The sequence below is a fragment of the Tursiops truncatus genome, chromosome 3 (genome assembly GCF_011762595.2).
Source record: "Tursiops truncatus isolate mTurTru1 chromosome 3, mTurTru1.mat.Y, whole genome shotgun sequence".
In the NCBI taxonomy this organism is placed as follows: domain Eukaryota; kingdom Metazoa; phylum Chordata; class Mammalia; order Artiodactyla; family Delphinidae; genus Tursiops; species Tursiops truncatus.
Genome location: NC_047036.1, coordinates 27257729 through 27281629, shown reverse-complemented (window position 1 = coordinate 27281629; position 23901 = coordinate 27257729). Strand labels below are relative to the sequence as shown.

At 39.2% G+C, this 23901-nt stretch overlaps 1 long non-coding RNA gene across 1 annotated transcript in view; it reads left to right on the top strand.

The window, feature by feature from the left end:
• The window catches only part of LOC109549142 (uncharacterized), a 295166-nt gene that overhangs the window by 184651 nt on the left and 86614 nt on the right, over nt 1-23901 (top strand). The window lies entirely within an intron of this gene.

The window sequence follows — 23901 nt, the reverse complement described above, 5'->3', positions numbered from 1 at the left end:
TTTCCTTTTTCCAGCAAATACAGTGGTGCTTCTCAAGCAGGGACAGGTTCCCCTCTAGGGGACATTTGGCAACATATGGAGATATTTTTGCTTGTCACAACTGGGGCAGTGCTACTGGCATCTACTGAGTAGAGGTCAGGGATGCTGCTGAACAGCCACGTGCACAGGTCGCCCCCCACAGCACCGTCTCACCCCGGCAACACAGAATTATCTGGCTTGAAATGGCAGTGGAGCGAAGATCGAAAAACCCTAATATTCAGTAACTAGAGTAATAATTTATGTATTCTGGGATAGGGGCACTTCCATAAAGCCAGCAGGAGTGGAGGATGGAGGAGTCAAGGGAGGGTGACTGACACGGAATGTTTGACACAACTTAAAATGAAAATAAAGTCTACTAATTTCTAGGACAGGTTCAGGCTCAATGAGGTGCTTATAACAGATTTTGAAAAGGAGCCAGGAGGGAACTACAGGCTGGGTTGAAAATAAAGAGGCAAGCCCATTAATTTTAGGCCAGGTAAGGACACAAGACAAGTTTCATTTGTTAACAGTGACATAGTAAATTGCACAGTTTGTTTTTCTGATGAGAGTGATTTTAACAAACAAGTATATGCATATTTTTGTCACTTCTTTCTTTAAAAGTTATATTTTGAAGATTCTAGAAGCTCAGATCTAGGATATCTCCTCATCCCTTCAAATTTTCTTAGGCTGTTAAAAGCATGAAGTAGTTAACCACTAGCTATAAAGGGAGCTGGACTGAAAGTTCTTGTTCCTGTTGATGTTCCTCTACTCTGTACCTGCAGTCATTATTTTCTCTATTCCATGCCCAATTCGTTCTCTTCCCTGTACACCAGAAAGCCCTTTTGTTCCCTGGTTTCTGGGTAGATTTGGCTAACGAGAGACAACAGCAAGTGGAAGGCAGGAGCAAAAAGAAGAGGTCCAAGATATTTACCCCAGTCCTCCATCCTCCCTGCTTTCTGGCAGTGGCTCCTTCTGTGAGACCCCAGTTTCTTTGGGTCAGCCATACTTCCTCCATTGTTGGAGCACTGGAAGCCCTGTTTCCTCCCCCTGCTCCTTCAGCCCTAAGAAGGAATAGCAAAGACTTTTTCTTCCTGCTAGTCCTTAGATGCCTCACCATCTCTTTTTGGTTCCCTTAACTCAGTACACTACTCTGTAAATAGTCCCTTCATTCAATTCTTTTCAGTTAAGCCCTCTTTATTGTGCCATCTGTTTTGTGCTAGGCCTCTCACTAATGCAGTACTTATTAAATTTTTAGTGGGAGGTTATTGATTTTGTATTATATAGTCAAATAATATTGATCTGGAAGCTAGAAAACTTGGATTCCTGTTCCAGTTCTTCTATTAGTTAACTCTTTCCTTACGAAAATCCATTGAGCCTTAGTCCCTCATCTATTAAATAAGGATTAAAAAATATGTCCTATCTTTCTTACATAGTTGTTGTGAGAATGAAATTAATGTATACTGTTTGAAAACATTAATCACTGAAAATTGGAAGCCACATGTTGGCAGGGAGACTAGCAATACGTATTCTAATTCTAGCCCTCAATTTTTTAGGACTCTAACTTTGTGTGTGCATATATATATATATATATATATACACATATATATTGATTCTCCGGGACTCCTTTTCCCCATGATAAATATACTGATTAGATTAGATGATTTTCTTGGTTCCACCCAGCTTCAAAAAATTTCACAATCTTTATATATTCTGTTCTCATTGTTCTAGACTATTCAGCAGCATGACCTATAAAAACAAAAATTAAAATGTAGAATATAAAATTGGAGAAAAAAAGAGTAGATAGAGGTTCTTTACAGAAAAGATAATTTGAAATATTCAAAGTACACAACGTTAAAAGATGGACTTAACTTCTGTGTGGTTACAAAGGGAAGAATCAGGACAATTGGGTAGATGTTATAGGAGACAGATTTAAGTACAAGGAATGGAAAAACCTTTCATATATTTGGACTGGTTCAGTAATGTTGTGGAATTGGAATAGTCTGGCTTTCAGGGAAGTGACTTGCCCATCACTGGGATTGTTCAATCAGAAATGTGTTTGCTCATTTCTCAGGAATACTCTAGAGAAGATTGCTGTGATGAACATTGTAATCACATGATTTAATAATGTAATGGTTTTGTAAGTCACAAATATAAGTGGATTGTTCAGGAGTGTTAAAGAATTATGATTATTTTCAACAAAAGAAGACAAAGGCAATTAGAAAGGAGAAAATGTAAAGTGTTATTGTGTATGCAAGATACTGTTATGTGGTCTTCTGTGTTTGCAGAGAAGCAGGAAGAATAGAGCAGGGTTTAGATTTCAGCAACTAGTTTTTGTTTAATCTACTGGAAAACACCCATTGTAATAGTAATTAAACAATTCCTACATCAGAGGACTTCTAATTCATTTCATAAGTGTTTAATGAATTCCTACTATATATAACAATCATATGCTGAGATCAAAGCTGGGTTTTAAAAAGACATGCAGATTTTAGGGGGAAAAAAAGATATAGCACAACACAATGCTGTTTCTATTATCAGCGTATTCTAGAGGAGGAAGCCCTTGTAAAAATGGTAGTTTGGCTTTGCCATCACTTCACTCCTCTCTTAGTTACTTCCCTGCCTGCCTTTCAGCAATACTTTCTTATTCATTTGACAGATATTTATTAAATATCTACTAAGTGCAGGTACTGTTCAAAGTCATAAAGATACATCAGTGAACAACAGAGACAAAGTGATCAGTGCCTTGAATCTGCATTTTGAGTCTACCTCATCAAAGACTCAACCCCTACCTGCTTCCTGCAACAAACGTCAATTTGTTGTCCACTCTGTTTCACATTAATTTGAGCAAGTGGAAAACATGTCAATTCTGACCAAAGGTGGCGAGACTGAGTATCAACACTTAATATGCAGCAACATTTACATCTCTCCACTTTAACAATAAATGGGAACGTGATTCACTTTGTCAGTATATGTGTTAGGGACTGAATTGTGTACCCCCCTAAAAAAAAATCCATATGTTGAAGTCCTAAGTCCCAGCACCTCAGAATGTGATTGTATTTAGAGACAGGGTCTTTAAAGAGGCAATTCATGTAAAATGAGGTCATGTAGATGGGCTCTAATCCAATATGTCTGGTGTCCTTATAAGAAGAGGAGGTTAGGACACAGACACGTATAGATCTAAGACCATGTGAAGACAGAGAGAAATAGCCATTTACATACAGAGGAGAGAAGTCTCAGAAGAAACCAACCAACCCTGCAAACACCTTGATCTCGGACTTCTTGTCTCCAGGACTATGAGAAAATAAATTTCTGTTTTTTAAGCCACCCAGTCTGTGGTGCTTCATTATGGCAACCCTAGTAAGCGAATACACATGGTACAGGATACTAAGTAGCACATGATTTCAAAGTTTCTATCCTATAAACATGAGGCTGCTATAATTCCATCCATGCCCCTGCATCCATTTCTCCTGCTTTACGCCACTGACACTGGGGGGTCAACACCTGGAAACTTTAGACCTGCCAGGGGCTCACAGTACGTATCAGTGCAATGTCTGTCCAGCATATCAGTGACTCCCTGAGGAGGAGAGCAGCTGACTGAGAAGGGATTCGTGATCATTATTATTATTATTTTTAAGTTTCTGTTTAGAGACATCCTGCTGAGATGTGCACAAAAGAGAGGTTTGGTACACCACTGTAGGCATATTCCAGCCTTTAGAATGCAGAATATGCTCCTGAATCAAAGAAAAGAATTTTCTTCCCCAAATTGACTGTGGGAGTTTTATGTATTTATTTGAGTGTATATTTATTTGGGTCAGCTGACAGGACCAGCCTGCCTACAGACTCAAACTGTGATTTATACTTTGGTGAAGAGAAGCAGTTTTGGAAACGCAGACCTCTTCTAAATACTATATGATCCTGGCTCTAATTGGCTAGCTTCTTCTCGGGTAACACTGTACATCCGCAGTGATTTATGCAGACAGAGTCTGCAGCCTGGACACTGTGCCATGTGACTCCTGTCTCCCACCCTTTCCTTGAGGACTAGATAGCAGAGCCTACCCCCCACAGTGGTTCCATGAAGAAGGGTTTGTTACCTGTTGATTCAAGGTAATGAGGAGGAGGTTCTGTTTGTTCTGAAATAGCAGCTTTAGAAGCAGAGGAAAGAGCTGCAGGGAGAAGCATTTTCCAGGAAGGTCATCCTGGGTCAAATGTCATTGAGGATGTAGGATGAGGAGGAAAAGCTTGAACAGATCAGGAGAGCTCTGGATTTAATCCCGACTTCTAGCACAGTAACACAATGATTGGACAGGTCACTTAGAACCAATGTTTCCTCCTAAGAAATCCAGCCTGTGGAGAATAAAAATGGTAAAAATTTACATAATGCTTATCCCTAGTTAGGCACTAAATGTTTTACATTTATTGTAACTTAGTTAATCCACTCAAGGAGTCCTGGAAGCTTGTCGTCTTAGACAAAATTCTAAATGCTCCACAATGAGCTATCACCTCATACCTGTCAGAATGGCTATCATCAAAAAGAAGAAATAACAAGTACTGGTGATGATGTGGAGAAAAGGGAACCCTTGTGCACTGTTGGTGGGATTGTACAATAAGTTGGAGCAGTCACTATGGAAAACAGTATGGAGGTTCCTCAAAAAATTAAAAATAGAACTACCATATGATCTGATAATTCCACTTCTGGGTATTTATCAAAAGAAAATGAAAACACGAATTAGAAAAGATATATGCACCCCAATGTTCACTGCAGCATTATTTACCATAACCAAGATGTACATAAAATATATATATATACATACAATATATGTGTGTGTATATATATCCACATATACACGCTATACAATGGAATATTACTCAGCCATTGAAAAGAATGAAATTTTGCCATTTGTGAAAACATGGATGGACCTGGGCATTATGCTTAGTGGGCATTATGCTTAGTGAAATAAGTCAAACAGAGAAAGATGAATACTGTATGTTTTCACTTATATGTGGCATCTAAAGAACAAAGCAAATAAATATGGAGATTTAGAGAACAAACTAGTGGTTACCTGAAGGGAGAGAGGTAGGAGGAGGGGTGAAATAGGTGAAAGGGATTGAGAGATACTAACTACCGGTTATAAAGTAAGTACGTAGGATGACACATACTGCACAGGGGGTATAGTTAATATTTTATAATAATGTATGGTGTGTAATCTATAAAAATATCAAATTCTTTTTTGGTGTACCTGAAAAATATAACATTGTAATACACCTCGATAAAAAAAATAAATAAAAAAAATAAAATGCTCCCCAAGCTTCCTGCCCCCTTGTGTTTATACCCTGTGTGATCCCTCCACACACACTTGAGTTTGAACAGAACTTATAAGTATGAAGGCTACCACTCTGTGATTATTTTACTTTAAAAGGTGAGGGAATTTTGTAGATGGTATTCAGGTCCCTAATTAGCTGGCTCTGAGTTAATCAAAAGAGTGATTATCCAAGTTGGGCCGGGCTTAATCCAGTGAGCTGTTAAAAGGGACTGGGTCCACCCTAAAAGAAGGGATTCTGCTGCTGACCTTGATCTAGCAAGCTGCCATGTTGTGGAGAGAGCCACGTAGCAGGGAATAACAGGCAGCCTCTAGATGCGTAGAATGGCCCCTTGATTTACAGTCAGCAACAGAGTGGAAACCTCAGTCATATCATCACAAAGAAATGACCAAAGGACCTTAGAAGCAGAGCTTTCCCTAGTCAAGACCCCAGACATGGACGTACCCCACTGATACCTTGACTTCAGCCTTGTGAAACTCTGAGCATAGTACATATAGGCACTAAAATGTGCCTTCTGACCCACAGAAACCGTGAGATAGTACATTTGTATCTACAGAAACTGCCAAGTTTGTGGTAATTTATTATGCATCGATAGAAAATGAATATACCTGTGTATCGTTACCTCCATTTTATAACAGGGAAACAGAGGTGCAAAGAAGTAGACTAACTTGCCTAAAGTTACTAAGTCAGTAAGTAGTAGAACTTGCATTTGAACCTCGATTTCTGGCTCCAAAGTGTATATACTTAACCGTGGCATTGCACTAAGCTCCTGCCACCTGCCTTCTCTTTGTTTCATGCTCCCTGCAAGTTACCACGGCCAGAGTATACATAGGACCCCTCCCTCTGGTATAGTTGGCTGGAAAGCCATTTTTTTTTTAAACATCTTTATTGGAGTATAACTGCTTTACAATGGTGCGTTAGTTTCTGCTTTATAACAAAGTGAATCAGCTATACATATACATATATCCCCCATATCTCTTACTTCTTGCATCTCCCTCCCTCCCACCCTCCCTATGCCACCCCTCTAGGTGGTCACAAAGCACTGAGCTGACCTCCCTGTGCTATGCGGCTTCTTCCCACTAGCTATATGTTTTACATTTGGTAGTGTATATATGCACATGCCACTCTCTCACTTTGTCCCAGCTTACCCTTCCCCCTCCCCGTGTCCTCAAGTCCATTCTCTAGTAGGTCTGTGTCTTTATTCCTGTCTTGCCCCTAGGTTCTTCATGACCACTTTTTTTTTTTTTTAGATTCCATATATATGTGTTAGCATAAATACCGTATACTAACACATATATATGGAAAGCCATTTTGAAAGCAGTAACTCTAGCCCCTGGCCTCTAGCCAGTCCTCCACTCTGTAACAACTCCCTTTTTTCATAGATGGGAAATCCTAGGCTTCATTCCCAGAGGGTGTTTTTTTTTCTTCTACTTCTTTTTCTTCCCTTAACACTTCTCTTTTAAAAAAATTCTACAGTTTTTGAATTGTAGCCCTGTGGTTAAGGGAAATGACATTTACTGGGGAAGCAACTTGTTATGGTCTTAGGTACTCTGCCAGATGCAATGAAAGGGGAGCTTTTAAATGTCATTTATACATTAAAAAGATTTAAAGAGACACTGAAGAATATACCCGCCTGGCATTGACAAAATCTGTAGGCCTTGTATCCACAAGTGCCCTGAGCTAAAATTTAATTTGTTCTTTCATGAGTGAGTAGAGTATATTCTGCCCCAGGTCTGAACCAAAATGTTTAAAAATCACACTTCATTTAAAAGGATTCATGGAGACATGCCAGATCTACAAAGAAGTGTAGATCTGAAGAGTAGGCAGAAGCCTTCATTGCCTAGAGAGTTTTCCTAGTTTTGGAGGAAAAAAATAGTAGGAAAATGAGACAATATTCTTTTTTTTTTTTTTTTTTTTTTTTTTTTTTTTTTTGCGGTACGCGGGCCTCTCACTGTTGCGGCCTCTCCCGTTGCGGAGCACAGGCTCCGGATGCGCAGGCTCAGCGGCCATGGCTCACGGACCGAGCCGCTCCGCAGCATGTGGGATCTTCCCGGACCGGGGCACGGACCCGTGTCCCCTGCATCGGCAGGCGGACTCTCAACTACTGCGCCACCAGGGAAGCCCTGAGACAATATTCCTTTAAGTAACTGAACCTGCAAGAGTTTTCTTAAACTTTTTGAAAATCTGGACCGAACCTCCTCTAATTTAAATAAAAGATGACTGAGGTCCAGTTATTTAATAATTGTTAGGAAATAACCAGGTGGTAATCCAAATTCCTCGGCAATGGTGTCGAGTTAAACCGAGTCTTGACAGTGGCTAGTCTGATCTGATCCCTGTAGAATGAAGGTTGGAGGACGATTTAAAATCTTGAGGGTGACAATGGTAATGGTATCTCTGCAATGCATTTTAACCCCTGTTAATTAATTTCATCTGTGGGCTTGAATACATTAGCATTATATATATCTCTGTAATTTCATTTTTGTCATTTACGTTTTTTGCTTGTAAAATGCACTTGAGAATCCCTCTCCCATTAAACTTCAAATATCCTAGATATTTATGGGTCATTTACAGCCTTTCACTTGCTTTGTAAACAGTGGCAAAATACTGATACATCTCTCACTTTGTGAGGTTGATGCAGCACACTGACACATTAAAGTGAAAAAAGGGTCTTTATATGTAAAAGTGACATGAGCATCTCGGTATCAGTGGGCTGTGTACATTGAGTTGCTTTCATTATAGGTGATTAATTTGGGTCAAATCATCTAATGCCTTTTATTCTTCTTTGTGATCAAGAGCATGCAGCATTTTATAAGACCTTCACCAGGAGTAAGTGTGTTCTGGAATGGATTTGCTCACCATACACTGATGCCACAGGCTTTCAGAAACAGAGTGGGAAAGGTTACAAAGGTGAAGCTGTGACTATTTGGTTAAGAAGCTTAGGATGCTAAGGATTAGATATTTTAAATCTAATTAGAACTTAGTTGTATTTGTATAGAACAGGACCTGCATCTTAATAATACTGTTCCCTGTACACATAGCAAAGCTCTCTTGAAGGTGCTGTCACCTACTCATTATTGTTGTGATGAATTTAGGAGAGAATACATGAGACTGTATGTAAATAATGCTTGGCACCTGGGAGTTATTTCATTGATAGTGAAATCTAAAAAACAAACAAAAAGATTTTATTGCATGCCCATCAAATGAATGAACACAGGTATAAAGCATTTCAGATAGTTACTAACAAGTAAGTGTAGGATTTGGGGTAATGTGACTATATTACGTTTTATTATTTATTTATTTTTAACCGGATATCTGGAAGAGTCCTTTCGCTCTTTTTTTATTTATTTATTTTTTTTGCAGTACGCGGGCCTCTCACTGTTGTGGCCTCTCCCGTTGCGGAGCACGGGCTCCGGACGCGCAGGCTCAGCGGCCATGGCTCACGGGGCCAGCCGCTCCGCGGCATGTGGGATCTTCCCAGACCGGGGCACGAACCCGTGTCCCCTGCATCGGCAGGCGGACTCTCAACCACTGCGCCACCGGGGAAGCCCCGCTCTTTTTTTTTAAACATCTTTATTGGAGTATAATTGCTTTATATTGTTGTGTTAGTTGCTGCTGTATAACAAAGTGAGTCAGCTATACGTATACATATATCCCCATATCCCCTCCCTCTTGTGTCTCCCTCCCACCTTCCCTAACCCACCCCTCTAGGTGGTCTCAAAGCACCAAGCTGATCTCCCTGTGCTATGCGCCTGCTTCCCACTAGCTATCTGTTTTACATTTGGTAGTGTATATATGTCCATGCCACTCTCTCACTTTGTCCCAGCTTACCCTTCCCCCTCTCCGTGTCCTCAAGTCCATTCTCTATGTCTGCGTCTTTATTCCTGTCCTGCCCCTATGTTCTTCAGAAACGTTTTTTTTTTTTTTTTTTAGATTCCATATATATGTGTTAGCATACGGTATTTGTTTTTCTCTTTCTGACTTACGTCACTCTGTATGACCAACTCTAGGTCGATCCACCTCACTACAAATAACTCAATTTCGTTTCTTTCTATGGCTGAGTAATATTCCGTTGTATATATGTGCCACATCTTCTTTATCCATTCATCTGTTGATGGACACTTATGTTGCTTCTATGTCCTGGCTATTGTAAATAGAGCTGCAATGAACATTATGGTACATGACTCTTTTTGAATTATGGTTTTCTCAGGGTATATGCCCAGTAGTGGGATTGCTGGGTCATATGGTAGTTCTATTTTTAGTTTTTTTAGGAACCTCCATACTGTTCTCCATAGTGGCTGTACCAATTTACATTCCCACCAACAGTGCAAGAGGGTTCCCTTTTCTCCACACCCTCTCCAGCATTTATAGTTTGTAGATTTTTTTTTTTTTATAGTTTGTAGATTTTTTGATGATGGCCATTCTGACCGGTGTGAGATGATATCTCATTGTGGTTTTGATTTGCATTTCTCTAATGATTAGTGATGTTGAGCATCCTTTCATGTGTGTGTTGGCAACCTGTATATCTTCTTTGGAGAAATGTCTATTTAGGTCTTCTGCCCATTTTTGGATTGGGTTGTTTGTTCTTTTGATATTGAGCTGCATGAGCTGCTTGTATATATTTTGGGGATTAATCCTTTGTCAGTTGCTTCGTTTGCAAATATTTTCTCCCATTCTGAGGGTTGTCTTTTTGTCTTGTTTATGGTTTCCTTTGCTGTACAGAAGTTTTTAAGTTTCATTAGGTCCCATTTGTTTTTGTTTTTGTTTTTTTTTAACATCTTTATTGGGGTATAATTGCTTTACAATGGTGTGTTAGTTTATGCTTTATAACAAAGTGAATCAGTTATACATATACATATGTTCCCATATCTCTTCCCTCTTGCGTCTCCCTCCCTCCCACCCTCCCTATCCCACCCCTCCAGGCTGTCACAAAGCACCGAGCCAATATCCCTGTGCCATGCGGCTGCTTCCCACTAGCTATCTACCTTACTACGTTTGTTAGTGTGTATATGTCCATGACTCTCTCTCGCCCTGTCACAGCTCACCCTTCCCCCTCCCCATAACCTCAAGTCCATTCTCTAGGAGGTCTGCGTCTTTATTCCTGCCTTACCCCTAGGTTCTTCATGACATTTTTTTTTTCTTAAATTCCATATATATGTGTTAGCATACGGTATTTGTCTTTTTCTTTCTGACTTACTTCACTCTGTATGACAGACTCTAGGTCTATCCACCTCATTACAAATAACTCAATTTCGTTTCTTTCTATGGCTGAGTAATATTCCATTGTATATATGTGCCACATCTTCTTTATCCATTCATCTGTTGATGGACACTTATGTTGCTTCTATGTCCTGGCTATTGTAAATAGAGCTGCAATGAACATTATGGTACATGACTCTTTTTGAATTATGGTTTTCTCAGGGTATATGCCCAGTAGTGGGATTGCTGGGTCATATGGTAGTTCTATTTTTAGTTTTTTTAGGAACCTCCATACTGTTCTCCATAGTGGCTGTACCAATTTACATTCCCACCAACAGTGCAAGAGGGTTCCCTTTTCTCCACACCCTCTCCAGCATTTATTGTTTCTAGATTTTTTGATGATGGCCATTCTGACTGGTGTGAGATGATATCTCATTGTAGTTTTGATTTGCATTTCTCTAATGATTAATGATGTTGAGCATTCTTTCATGTGTTTGTTGGCAGTCTGTATATCTTCTTTGGAGAAATGTCTATTTAGGTCTTCTGCCCATTTTTGGATTGGGTTGTTTGTTCTTTTGATATTGAGCTGCATGAGCTGCTTGTATATATTTTGGGGATTAATCCTTTGTCAGTTGCTTCGTTTGCAAATATTTTCTCCCATTCTGAGGGTTTTCTTTTTGTCTTGTCTATGGTTTCCTTTACTGTACAGAAGTTTTTAAGTTTCATTAGGTCCCATTTGTTTTTATTTATAATTCTCTAGGAGGTGGGTCAAAAAGGATCTTGCTGTGATTTATGTTATGGAGTGTTCTGCCTATGTTTTCCTCTAAGGGTTTTATAGTGCCTGGCCTTACATTTAGGTCTTTAATCCATTTTGAGTTTATTTTTGTGTATGGTGTTAAGGAGTGTTCTAATTTCATTCTTTTACATGTAGCTGTCCAGTTTACCCAGCACCACTTAATGAAGAGGCTGTCTTTTCTCCATTGTATATTCTTGCCTCCTTTATCAAAGATAAGGTGACCATATGTGCATGGGTTTTTCTCTGGGTTTTCTGTCCTGTTCCATTGATCTATATTTCTGTTTTTGTGCCAGTACCATACTGTCTTGATTACTGTAGCTTTGTAGTATAGTCAGAAGTCAGGGAGCCTGATTACTCCAGCTCTGTTTTTCTTTTATATTACATTTTAAAATAGTGAAACATTATTTAATAGAGTTCTTGACATCATTTAGAGCGTTGAGACTGCCACATCCTTTTAGATAGAGGAGAACTTACAGGAAGGGAATTTTGGATATTTGAAGAACCCTGTGATAGGATAAATGGTTATACCAAATTACGTAATCTTTAATCAAAATATGTAATGACAGTTGTTTCACAAAGATCTTTCCTGGGTTAAAATGCCTGACCCAGGAGCAGTCAGAATGATATCTTTGTTGATAATAAGCAGTGTTTTATCATGTACATCAGTGAAAGTCTGACTCAAGCAGAAGAAAAGCTCAGGGGGGAAAAAACCCTTTTCCTCTGAGAACTCCAGCTATGGCCTATGGCCAAGTACCCTGCTTGATACTCTGGACTACTTAAAAACAAATTATTTGAAAAACAAAACAAAAATACCAAATAAGTTGTAAGGATATTGACCAAGCCCTTCTATTCCAGGATCTATGACCCTGCTCTAATTGACAAATAGGTCAGAAAAGCCCAATCATATTATTGTGTCTGAGTCGTTATAAAGTTGAACAGTTTTAGTTATTTAATTACTTAATTTTTTTTGCTGTATACTCTTGATATTCTTTCTTCTTTAAATATTCTTTTTAATGAAAGTTTGCATTTGTCACTCTTTCGTAGCCTGCCAAGTAGTGTAATTGGCAAAGAGTGTTTCAGGTGTTGGAACCCTTTAGCCAGAACTTGCTGTCATTCTCATTGTTCTGGGGAAAAAGAAAACAAACATTCGGAAATGACAGTGGATAAGCCTGAGCCTTGGTTTAAGCAGTGGAAGGAAATGTAGTTAGTAGTTTCAGCACAGAGGAAATCTTTCTTAAAGAAACTGGACTATTCCTTTAAAAACTAAGAGCCAAAGCGCTCTGTGGGGAAGGTGAGACACTTGGTGACAGTGAGCTTAGCAATCAGCGCAGTCACAAATGCTTGCTAGCCTGGTGACGGCAGTCCGCAGACGGATCTGCCAGGATAATGGACAGCTAGGTCTAGGGCCTGCTCTGAGCAGATAAGTCATCAAGTTTGTCTTCACCTGCACCCTCACCCCTCACTGCCTCCTTCTTCATCCTCCCTCTCAATTCCAAGGTTTCTTTTCTCCATTTTTTTCCAAAGGCTTAAGGCATTTTAATTACTTGTTTTTTAATTGTTAAAAACATTTTATGTGTTTTCCTTTTGTAGTTTAAAATTCTCTAATCAAAGGAGGACAGTAGTTTGGTAAGCTGAATTCATACTAAGGTGATAGAATCGCAGGGATTTATTATTTATTTATTTTACTGTTTCTAGGGATCTTTGTACTAATACTTAGAAAGGAATGTGCTTTAACTTAAGAGATTTTCAGACACCTGCAGACCAAAGTGGAAGAGATGAGCAGGCACTTATGGAGAAGATTAACTGAGTGAATGAAATTGTGCAGCGGATGCCAGTGAGACTCAAAGTGTTGGGTTCCAAATCTGTTTCTGAGGTCTTAAAGAAAGATTATTTCTCCTGAGTAATATTTGAAGTAGGCTGAATTACTAACTCATTCTGTCTCATTTCATTCTCAATGCTTCTCAGAGGAAGTTTATGCTCCTGTAAGATCTCATGCCCTATGGAAGCATGAACATTTTTTCTGACAGTGTTTGTCATATAGAGCACCCAGCCATTCTTCCATTATCTTTTTCAACTTTTGTTTTTGTTCAAATAGGACTTCGTAGAGCTTTGCATTATATTGAAACTCAATAATATGGGGTTTGAATCTTTTTTGAAGAGATAAAGATGTACTTATACACACCCATAAAGAGGGCAGGTTATAAAGAATAGATTCTGTCCGAGTAGAAAGGATTCCAGAATAGCCATAAGCCATCAGAAAATGCAGAGTCTTTAGCCTAACCCAAAGAAGAAATATATCTCAGTAAGACTGAAGTCTCTTTCCTAGTTTTTTTTTTTTTTCAAATAATTACAGTTAACACCTTATTATCCATCTGGGATGTATCTGAGTAGTATCTATTGGGAAAAGAGATTTGGATTTGTAGATGTGAAACTGGGTATTTTTACCTAGTATGCTGCTTCTCTTCACCTCCTCCAGATCCACTGCATCCTCCGCTGCCCACTTCTGTGCCTGACTTGTTTTGGTTGCATCATCCAGTATCTTTATTCTTTAGCTTCTGGTTTATTTTGGTCAATGGGAGACTCTGGCAGAAGAGTGGAGGGTGAGAAAAGAAAAGGATCTGGGTATTTCTTCACCGGCATTACGGTACTCTGCTTTGCCACAGCTCTGGCAGTATCTGTGTCCACCATCCTGTCAGGCAACTCCTCTTTCACAGTGGAACCTCTCACCAAGCTCTGGGAACATTATTCTCTCTTCTTCAGGCCTAGGGGTAGTTGAGACTTTCTGCTTTTTAGTCCCTGAGTGTTTTACATTCCCTTTGTTGGCCCCTTCAATCAATTATTTTCAGTCAAATCCTTTAGGTAGGCCATTTGTTTCCTGTCAGAATGCTAACAGATACATTTAGGTTCTTGGACAAGTCAGATAATATCTCTGACCTTTTATTTTCTTCATTTATAAAATCAGATAATATCTACATTGTTTATATCGAAGGGTTGCCAAGAGGACCAGTAATGCATGTGAATTAATAAGGTGTCATAAAAATGCCCGCTATGAATAGCAAATGATCTGCTAATATTGAATCCCCAATCAGCTTTCCTTAGATACTTGATTTGTTTTTCATTACCTGTCTCCATGATAAACTGATAGAAGCTTTGAGAATGAAATCTTGGGTTGACCAAAGGCAAGCAGAAGCAGGAAAGGTAATTCCCTACTGCATATGTTCCAAAGCTAAATATATGCTAGCCTTAGGTTTTTCCCATACCTGTGTTCCCCTTCTCGGCAGTATGTAATTCAGAGCTGGGAGGGCAATATAGATCATCTTATACCTTTGTTCCTACCCTGCATTTGTACCCTTGATAATGACTTTGTCAGACATTATTTTCTTGTAGTGTGTCTTGTGTATGTCTTGCCCCTCTGTGAGATTATAAAGTTTCTTTACAGTGTTCCTGAAGATGGGGATCGTATCTTACAAGTTTTTTATGAGAGGATAACTCATGTACTATTAAGCATATATTTGATAAAACAGACACTTGGGAAATGAATGGTTGGTTATTCAGTGCACAGCTCTTGATATTCAAACTTCCAAAGACTGATCAGGGGCATTTACTGGTTTTATAGAGTGTGCTCTCCCTGATTAGCATGATACTTTTTGCATGCATGGAAAGTGTTTGTTTAACAAATGAAGATTTTATGGACATCTGTTGTGTTTTATATGTGTATTTTATTGTGTGGTTTGGCACATGTAGGACTTAAAATTCAAGAGGAGAAACTCTTCCTCTTTGTTTCCATCTTACTAGGTTGGCACCTAGTAAAATGATCTTAAAAACAAAATAAATGTTTATGATGAAAACAACTAATGTTTTTTCCATCCAGTCTTCCCAATGCCAATAAAGAAAAGTAATGCTACTCCTGAAGATCAGGTAAACCCAAACTCACACATTCAGGAGAAACATTTAAATTTCAGAATAACAGGCCTGGGAATAGTGACTGCTGGTTTATCCACTGAACCAGCTCTAGAAAGGGCACACGGACAATGGTACAAGAGGTATTTGGCTCACTGATTCTTCCTTTCTTTGTTTTCTTATTTCTGAATAGGCACAATGCACTCTAGAGAACCCTTGCTACTTTTTGTTCCCACATTCTCACTCCTTCAAAAATAAAAAGAAAAATAACTTAGGTAATCAGGAGCCATATTAAAGGCTCTTGGGAGGCCTAGACTGATCCTACTAATTTCTCTCAGAGAGAGGCCATGTGAAAACAATATCAACAGCCTAGTTAAAGGGATGGTATAAAAGTCCCTTAGCTTACCGAGGTCACCAAGGTGCTGAAAAAAGTAAAGAAATGCTTAGACCCTAAAATATCTTTGGTAAATTGAAGAACTAGCTGGAAACAGAAGACTGTAGGAATATATGTATGTACATATGGTATGAAACTAGAACATAACAGAGGGGTCATGGTAGATTAGCAGCTGACTGAGAGTAACACTTAAGTACAAAAGGAAACACAGGACTGCTGGGAAGTCCCAAGAAGAGAAGAGAATGCACAAGCTTGTTAAATTTCTGATTTATTTGGTATAGACAATAATACCAGAGAAGTTTAGAAAACGGAGAGATTAAAATGGAAGGAACCATCAGGGAACATTCATTGGAAAAAATGAGCCTGAAATTGGCCTCTGCAGGGTTGGCTTGATATAAAGAAGAACAATGGGGGTGATGAAACGCCATATACCTTTTCATGGGAAGATTTATACATTAAAGCAAAAAAAGTGTTCAAATAGAATGTCTAGTAAAAAGTAATGAGGTGATATTGGAACGTCTTCTCTAGACCCCTGGGAAGAGAGAGAGGCAGTCTTCTGGATGGTCAGTAGTGATGAGGCTGAGGAAGCAGTCATTTCCGGAATTCTTAGTGGAGAGGATGCAGGGAGTGCCTTGCTTTGCTCAGGGTACCACGACAATCCCATAGACTGGGCAGCTTAAACAGAAATTTATTTCTCTTCCCCTTCTTATAAGGACACATCCCATAATCCCATCATGGGGACCCCATCCTCATGACCTCATCTAAGCCTACTTATCTCTCAAAGGCCCCACCACCAAACACCATCATTTTGGGGGTTGGGGCTCACTGTATGCATATCAGGGGGACACAGTCATTCAGTCTGTAACAGGAAGTAAGTCAGGTGCATGGAAGGGAATTCATTATTCTTTTGGGGGCATCAAGAGAAGCTGTCATGTTAGAGGAGGAAAAAAGTAGATACAGAACAAGAGGAATAGCATAGTCCTGACTACATGGCAATTTAAGAAACTGGGCCCAGAAAAATAGATGAGGAGTTGTGACCTATCTCAGAGCATAATTGACCAACCATAGGAGCTAACTAACTAAGGACTGTCTAGTCAGAGAAAAGAATCAAAATATGCAAAAAGGTAATTGGCTAGGGAGAAAACAAATGTGGGGTCTGATTTCTGCACCTAGAATTCAGATAGAATTAATTTCAGGGAAGGAGATTATAAAGTCTATAGAGGTTGTTTTGGTTCCCAGAGAAGAACACTGTAGGGTTATGTGGGAAATACCCTTTCTCATATAGGGCCAGGAATGAATGCAAAGAGACAGCTGCGGAGTGAGTGCAGAATGATCTAAATTCAAAGAGGACAGGGCCGTGGAGTAGAGACCTGGTGTACTGAAAGAAGCTAACTGTACTGTCTTTGGTGGAAATGAAAGGAATAGTGAAAGATTAACACTCTTGGTATGGGGTTAAGGCAAGGATATATTTATAGAGTGGACTAAGAGTCTTGCATAAGCAAAGCCCAAAAGGCTGGTGAGACATCTTAGGAACAAATTAGGACATAGGCCAAGATGAGACATCAGTAAAGAGATCATAGTCATCCTAGGATCTCTCACTTCTAAGCATTGTCTCATTACAGACAGGAGTAGCCTTTCATGTCATACCTTTGAAGCTCTATTACTTCTGAACATATATCTTCTTTCTTTTCTAAGCAAGTTCCTAAGGAAGATAGTGGCAGTATAGAAGGGCAGCTGAAATACTGGGGGTCTAATACAAAGAAGAAGAAACAATTAATTTGATGGATGAAGTAGACTGATTTTGCTTGGTAGAGTACAGTGTACCTCAAACATTAAACCAGTTCCTGTATAATCAGTGTTCTCCACAGCGAGTAATCTAGCATGCATACTCTTCATATGTTCAAAAGTGCATTATCATAATATTAATAATGTGTTATATTCATGATAAATTATGATATGATATATATTAATATTGTCACATTCGTGGTAAAAAAAACTAATTGGAAAGGCACACTAACAAAAAAATTTGAAGCTATATAAATTTAAGGCAATGTGAGCTATTAAATTTGTATTTTTAAAAATATTTATTTATTTATTTATTTTTGGCTGCATAGGCTCTTAGTTGCGGTGCACAGGCCTCTCTCTAGTTGTGGCGCGCAGGCTTCTGTCTAGTTGTGGCACATGGGCTCCAGAATGCTTGGGCTCCGTAGTTGTGGCGCGTGGGCTCAGTAATAGTGGTGCGCGGGCTTAGTTGCCCCACGGCATGTGGGATCTTAGTTCCCCGACCAGGGATCAAGCCTGTGTCCCCTGCATTGGAAGGTGGATTCTTAACCACTGGACCACCAGGGAAGTCCCTAAATTTGTATTTTTATTTCTGCCTCTAAATATGTCATTTTGGTGGCCTAGTGGTTAGGATTCAGGGCTTTCACTGCTGTGGCCCGGGTTCAGTCCCTGGTTGGGAACTAAATTCCCACAAGCTGTGCAGCATGGCCAAAAAAAAAAAAAAAGTCATTTTATTGGGGTAAATTCCACAAATAGTTTTTCAAGGCTTTATAAAAAAATATTAAAACTTTATACTCCTGCTGGGCCTATAGAATCTACATTACACTGTGACCTCATTCTGAGCAAGTAAAACCTGGGTAAGTTAAGGTAAATTAAAGGAAATAGAGTAAATGAAGACGACATATATACACATACCCTCTGTATGTGTCTTTCTTTTTACCGCTGAATTTTGAACTGTTTTCCCCACTCTTTGCCCTACCATTCTCTCCCATTTCTCTGTCTATATGAAAAGAATCAGAGCCCATCTCAGTGATTGTGAAGTTGTAAGTCTTATCTCTGGAGCAACCAATGTAAATCAGAATTTAAACCCTACCAGCCAAAGGCTGACGAACAGTCTCAGAATGTAGTGTCTCTACCAATGTCTGTTACTTGAGGATAGACGGATTTGGTTCTGATGTGGTCATTTTCTGTTGGCAGTAAGGAGCTGTTATGAGACAAAGGGTGCTAGGAAACAAGATATTTCAAATAAAAAATTACAGAACTCCTGTATCCAGAGTGATTTTTTTAAACTAAAAATTATTAAAATAGTACATTTGAATTTTGGAGATGTTCTGGATTAAAATCTTCTAGCTGCCCACATCAAAAGAGGATTATTGAAAAACATACAAATAGATGATCACAAAGAAGGCACCAGGTCAGATAAAACCAAGGTCGAGCATGGCTTGAGCAAGTCCTAAGTTTCTAAAACCCTCCAGGTCTGCTCGTGCAACTTTTCACGACAAAGATCAGGAAAACTGATCAAGGCCATGCTAGGTGGGGCAAGTGTTCCATCTCAATGCTTTTACGTGTTTTAAATTTGGAACAGAAGAGCCTCAGTCATTTTTAGTTGAGCATGTATAGGTGAGGAGGTGAACATGCTTTCATGCTTTGGGCCTGCCAGCTTTTGAGTCCTGCCACTGGCAACAAAGCTGGCAAATTCGTTCAAGACCAAACTGGGGTGTGGGGTGTGTGTGTGTGGTGTGTGTATGTGGTGTGTGTGCGTGCGTGTGTGTGTGTGTGTTTTGAAATTTTGAGTGGAAACTTAGTGTTAACAGTGTAATTTTTGGTTTTATAAAATTCTAGTATTTCCAATGCTATCTATTTCTTTCTAAAGTGATATCATTTATATAAACTACAATCAAAGGCTGGTAGTACTTACATGAAGGGCTTGAGGTTTGAACAGCCAGGCTTCTAAGAGGAATGATCAACTGAAATAAAGGATTTTTTTTTTTTTACTCAATTTCTTTTCTATCAAAGTCTGAACTTTAGTCACACACTAAAGCACAACTATTACTAAATATATGTCTAAAACTTGACTTTTATGAAATCTATTAAGGACTACCTATTTGATATTCTTCAGAATATTAATGTAGTCATTAGGAAGCCTAAAATGTATTTTAGGTGACTTTGAAATTCTTTGTAGAAAAATAAAGAACTTGTACAGAGAAGTGGGGGAGGTAGGTAGAATCAGAAAAAAGTAGGATATGGGAAGTGGACACTGATTATGTAGAGGGATTAATAAAAAAGATTTGATTTTCTGGACTGTGGTGTTTGACCAGAATACTAGGGAATGGCAAATGGTAACGTATTTCTGGACAACCAAGAAGAAAACATTTTCAAAGAATTTGTTAATGTTTTAGAGGTTTTAAACTAATTCTTGAAAGGAAGACCGATATAAGAAGAAGATATCGTAAGTGTAACACAGAAAAAGCTATAGTGGAAATGCTGCCCAGCTATTCTTAGCCATCACCTGGCTCATATTATCTCCCCAAGTGTGCCCCCCACCACTCCTTCAAGAGCTTTTTACTCCATGCTTTCTCTGCTTGGAAGTGCTTTCCTCCTTGACTACAGGGCAAACTCTACTTATTTCTCAAGACTTAGTTCAAATATCTCTTTTGCTATGAAACTATCCTTGATACCCTACAAAATTTTACTTTTTATTGCACTAATTGCACTGTCAGGCTAATTGCTTATGTGCCTTCTCTTCTAGAATGTTCAAAACAGGTAGAGAGACTTAGTCATCATTTTATGTGCCTAATTCATAAATTCTTTTTAAACAAATAAATGAATGTTGAGTATCATGATTTTAGAAAGACGTGACTGTTTTCATGACATAATTGTGAATAAGATAAAGAACTACAGTCTGGATCTAGTAACAGTGGATTTACGGTTGGTGAAATCACTCATTAGCCCAGGTGATTGGGCAGTATGAATTTGGAGGGGAGTCTCCAGTGAAAGACTTTAAGGCTTTGTCTTAAAGTTAATCTTATACTGTGTAATCAGTGAGTTAAAGAGAAACAAAAGAAGATTAAGATTAGTTAATTACATGTATTCAACTCCTGGTAGTCTTTCAAGTTTTAGACTTCCTAATTTACGCTCTGCCCTTTGCTGTACCAACCAATAAGTTAGTTTTGTGGTTTATGTATTACTCTTTTTTTCAGTTGGGTTATTAGGTTGATTTTCCAGACACAGAAAAATTCTTATTTGAACTAAAAAGAAAAAAATAAAATAAAACTAAAGTTTTAAAATTTGTAACGGTGAGGTGTCTCTTTCCTTGTCTTTGTTGTTTTCTCCTTAACACCATCTGTGCATCAGTAATTTGTTGAAAACTCCATCTTGATTTTATCATTTTAGTGTATTTTGTTTAAATAAGACACAAGACATTGAGTTTCTTCAGTATTTTAGATGGCTTTTAGAGTCCAACGGGAAATGTTAACAGATGAAAATAATAATAATAAACCCTTACATTGTTGAGAACAGTCAGACCCTTCTGGAAAATATGTGAGTTCTTTCACTTAAGAAGCCTACTGTTGGAAAATAAAGAAAAGTATGCTCTCATGTGGTCCTGCTGGCCAGGATATAGTCAAAGCCATTAATTCTGAGGTCTTGCTAGTCTTACCATCTTAAGTCTGTTTTCTCCAGGCCACAGAGAGGAACCCAGTGTCTGGGTCTAAAGACTGATTTGCACAAAAAGCAATGGATGCAAAAGAGAAAAATGGTTTATTCATAGTTTTAGAGCAATCAGGGACTTGAGACATCATCTGGTTTAGAGATTTCCCGACGTGACCGCTCATCAGAATCACCTGGAGAGCTTTTAAAATACAGATTTCTGGTCCTCATCCCCTGAGATGTTCTGGGAAGGGGATCTAAAAGATTAAGGCCTCCAGATAGTTTTGATGCCTAGCCAGATTTGGAAACCAGTGATCTGGTCAAGCCTCCCTGAATTCTGGATGCATAAACTGAGGCACAGAAGGTTAAGTGACAGCTCAAGGTTGGCAGCATCAGAACCCAGTGCTCCTGATGTCCCATCTTCAGTGCATCTATATTAAACTATAGAAGTGCAGACGGTATTTTCAGCTGCCTATTTGATATCTTAAGTGACCTTTTATAGTTATAGGAAGAAGTGGAATAGTGAAGGGAAAAATAACTAATTGAAACCAAAAACGCAAAGGACTGTTGTGAGAACCTGGTGAAATGATAGGTTACTGCTTCATAAACCATGAAGTGGTATACCGATATACATATACAGAGTATATGCAGGGGAGTAAAACTGTCATATGAAAAAAGTTTTTAAGTAAATAAAAGTAAAATTAAAATGCTTTAAAAGAACTTGATGGTGCATTAAAATTGCTTCAAACTTTTTCCTTCTCAGTTAGAGAGGCATAGTCTGCAGGTGAGCAGGACAGTCTACAGGTGCTTTGTGTCTGTGGTTTGTGGTGTTCTCTAGGAACTGTGGACCAAACAATGAGCCTTGAGTTCAAGGTCTTCTGCTTATTTGCTGCCTGAGCACTCTGAATCCCAGTTCTACCCCTTATCAAATGAAGTGATTAAAGAAGATAAAAGTTTTGTTCTGGCTTTAATCTTTGGTGATGTTTTTTTCTTTCTGCTGACTTTGCAGATCTCTTTACCGTCTTGATTTCTCATGTTTTCTAATTCTGCTTTGAGACTTTCCCCATTTTCATGTCATTTCCTATTATTTCTAGTTTTTAATCCAAGAAATAGTTATTAAACATCTTTTAAAATATGGGCTTCCCTGGTGGCGCAGTGGTTGAGAGTCCACCTGCCAATGCAGGGGACCATGGGTTCGTGCCCCGGTCCAGGGAGATCCCACATGCCGTGGAGCGGCTGGGCCCATGAGCCATGGCCACTGAGCCTGCGCGTCCGGAGCCTGTGCTCCACGACGGGAGAGGCCACAGCAGTGAGAGGCCCGCGTACTACCAAAAAAAAAAAAGTATTAAAATATGTTACTCTGCTGAGTATCTGGGATATAAAAATGAAGAGTATGGTGTTCCTGACCTTAAAAGAACTCACACTCTGCAAGGAAGAGAGCCATCTAATAACCACATTCTGATAAAATGTGATAAGAGCTGCAGTGGTGACATATGTAAAGTATCATGCAAGCATATGGGAGGAAATGATGAATTCTTCCATGGCGATGGAATACACATGGGGATGTTGTCAAAGGTTTACAGAGGTAGGGTGATTGGAGTGGATGTATAGAATGAGAGGTATTGGGAGGAGTACTCCAGGTGAAGTATGGATAAAAGTGTGAAAGTGCCTGGTGTGTTCTGGGAATAACTACTAAATCTAGAGTGGGGACTGCAGTTTGGTATAGAGTGTGGGGTACTTGGGTTAGAGAAGGAAACTTAAAAGGAAGACTCAGATGAGAAAAACATGATAAGTTACCGATTTTAGGAAGATTGCTGCGGCAGCAATGTGGTTGTGTTGAAATGGGATAGAATGGAGAGGGAAACCAGGCATTGGGGCTTGTAAATAGTTATGGCTGTAGATGAAGACATCAGAAGTTAGACATTGACATCAGGGTTAGAGAGGAAGGCGGCTGTAAGAGATGAGCAGAGAGACTTTAACAAGTTCCATCCTGAAATTAATTTAGCACATCCATTAACAACAAAGAAGCAAAGCTACTTGCATGTAGTCTTAGGATTTTTTCCTTTCTCTTGCTTCTCACCTCCCGTCGTCCTTTGGTTTTACTTTATTTCAAGCCTTTCCCTTTTTCAGAGAGATAAAATTAATGCCAGTTTCTAAAGGGTCATTCACTACGCAAGGCCCTGTGCCATCTGGTTCCCCTTTATCTCTTTCTATTTCTCACTCCTCTTCAACCATGCTGGCTCCATTGCTCTTGCTCAAATGTGCTAAACACTCCCCCTCTAAGGGACTCTACATTTGTTCTTCTTCCTAAAATGCCCTTCTGCCATACATCTACATGGCTCAGCTTTCACTTTATTCAAGCTGACCTCAGGGTAATGGAGGTGTAAATCCCCTCCCCCGCTGGGATCTGACTGGCTAGCCATTCTCGCTCTTCCTCAATTAATCTCAGAGCCTTTTATTCTACGTTGGGGTTTGAATGCCTCTCTAGAGGAAAGGCTTTTCTACACTCAAATGGATTCCCAGGGGCTTTTTCTAAAGGAGCAAAAGGGGCCTGGGGAGGGTGTCTGAAGGTGAGGGTAGCAATAGATAGCTTCTTCTTCCCCTCTGTAAACAGTATTTTTGTATGCCATCCTCACATCTCAGGCGTTATACATGGAAGTCCCCACATGTAGGGGATGGGAGGATTTCTGTTCCTCTCCAGAGTGGATAAGGGCGAGAGAAAGGTGTGTATTTATCAAAAATTAAATTTAATAACAAGTTTCTATGAAAAATCAAAGCTTTCCCTCTATGCTCCTCCTTCTATCCCCGAACTGTTGTGTTTCCCTTTATACACTGACTCTACCTGACC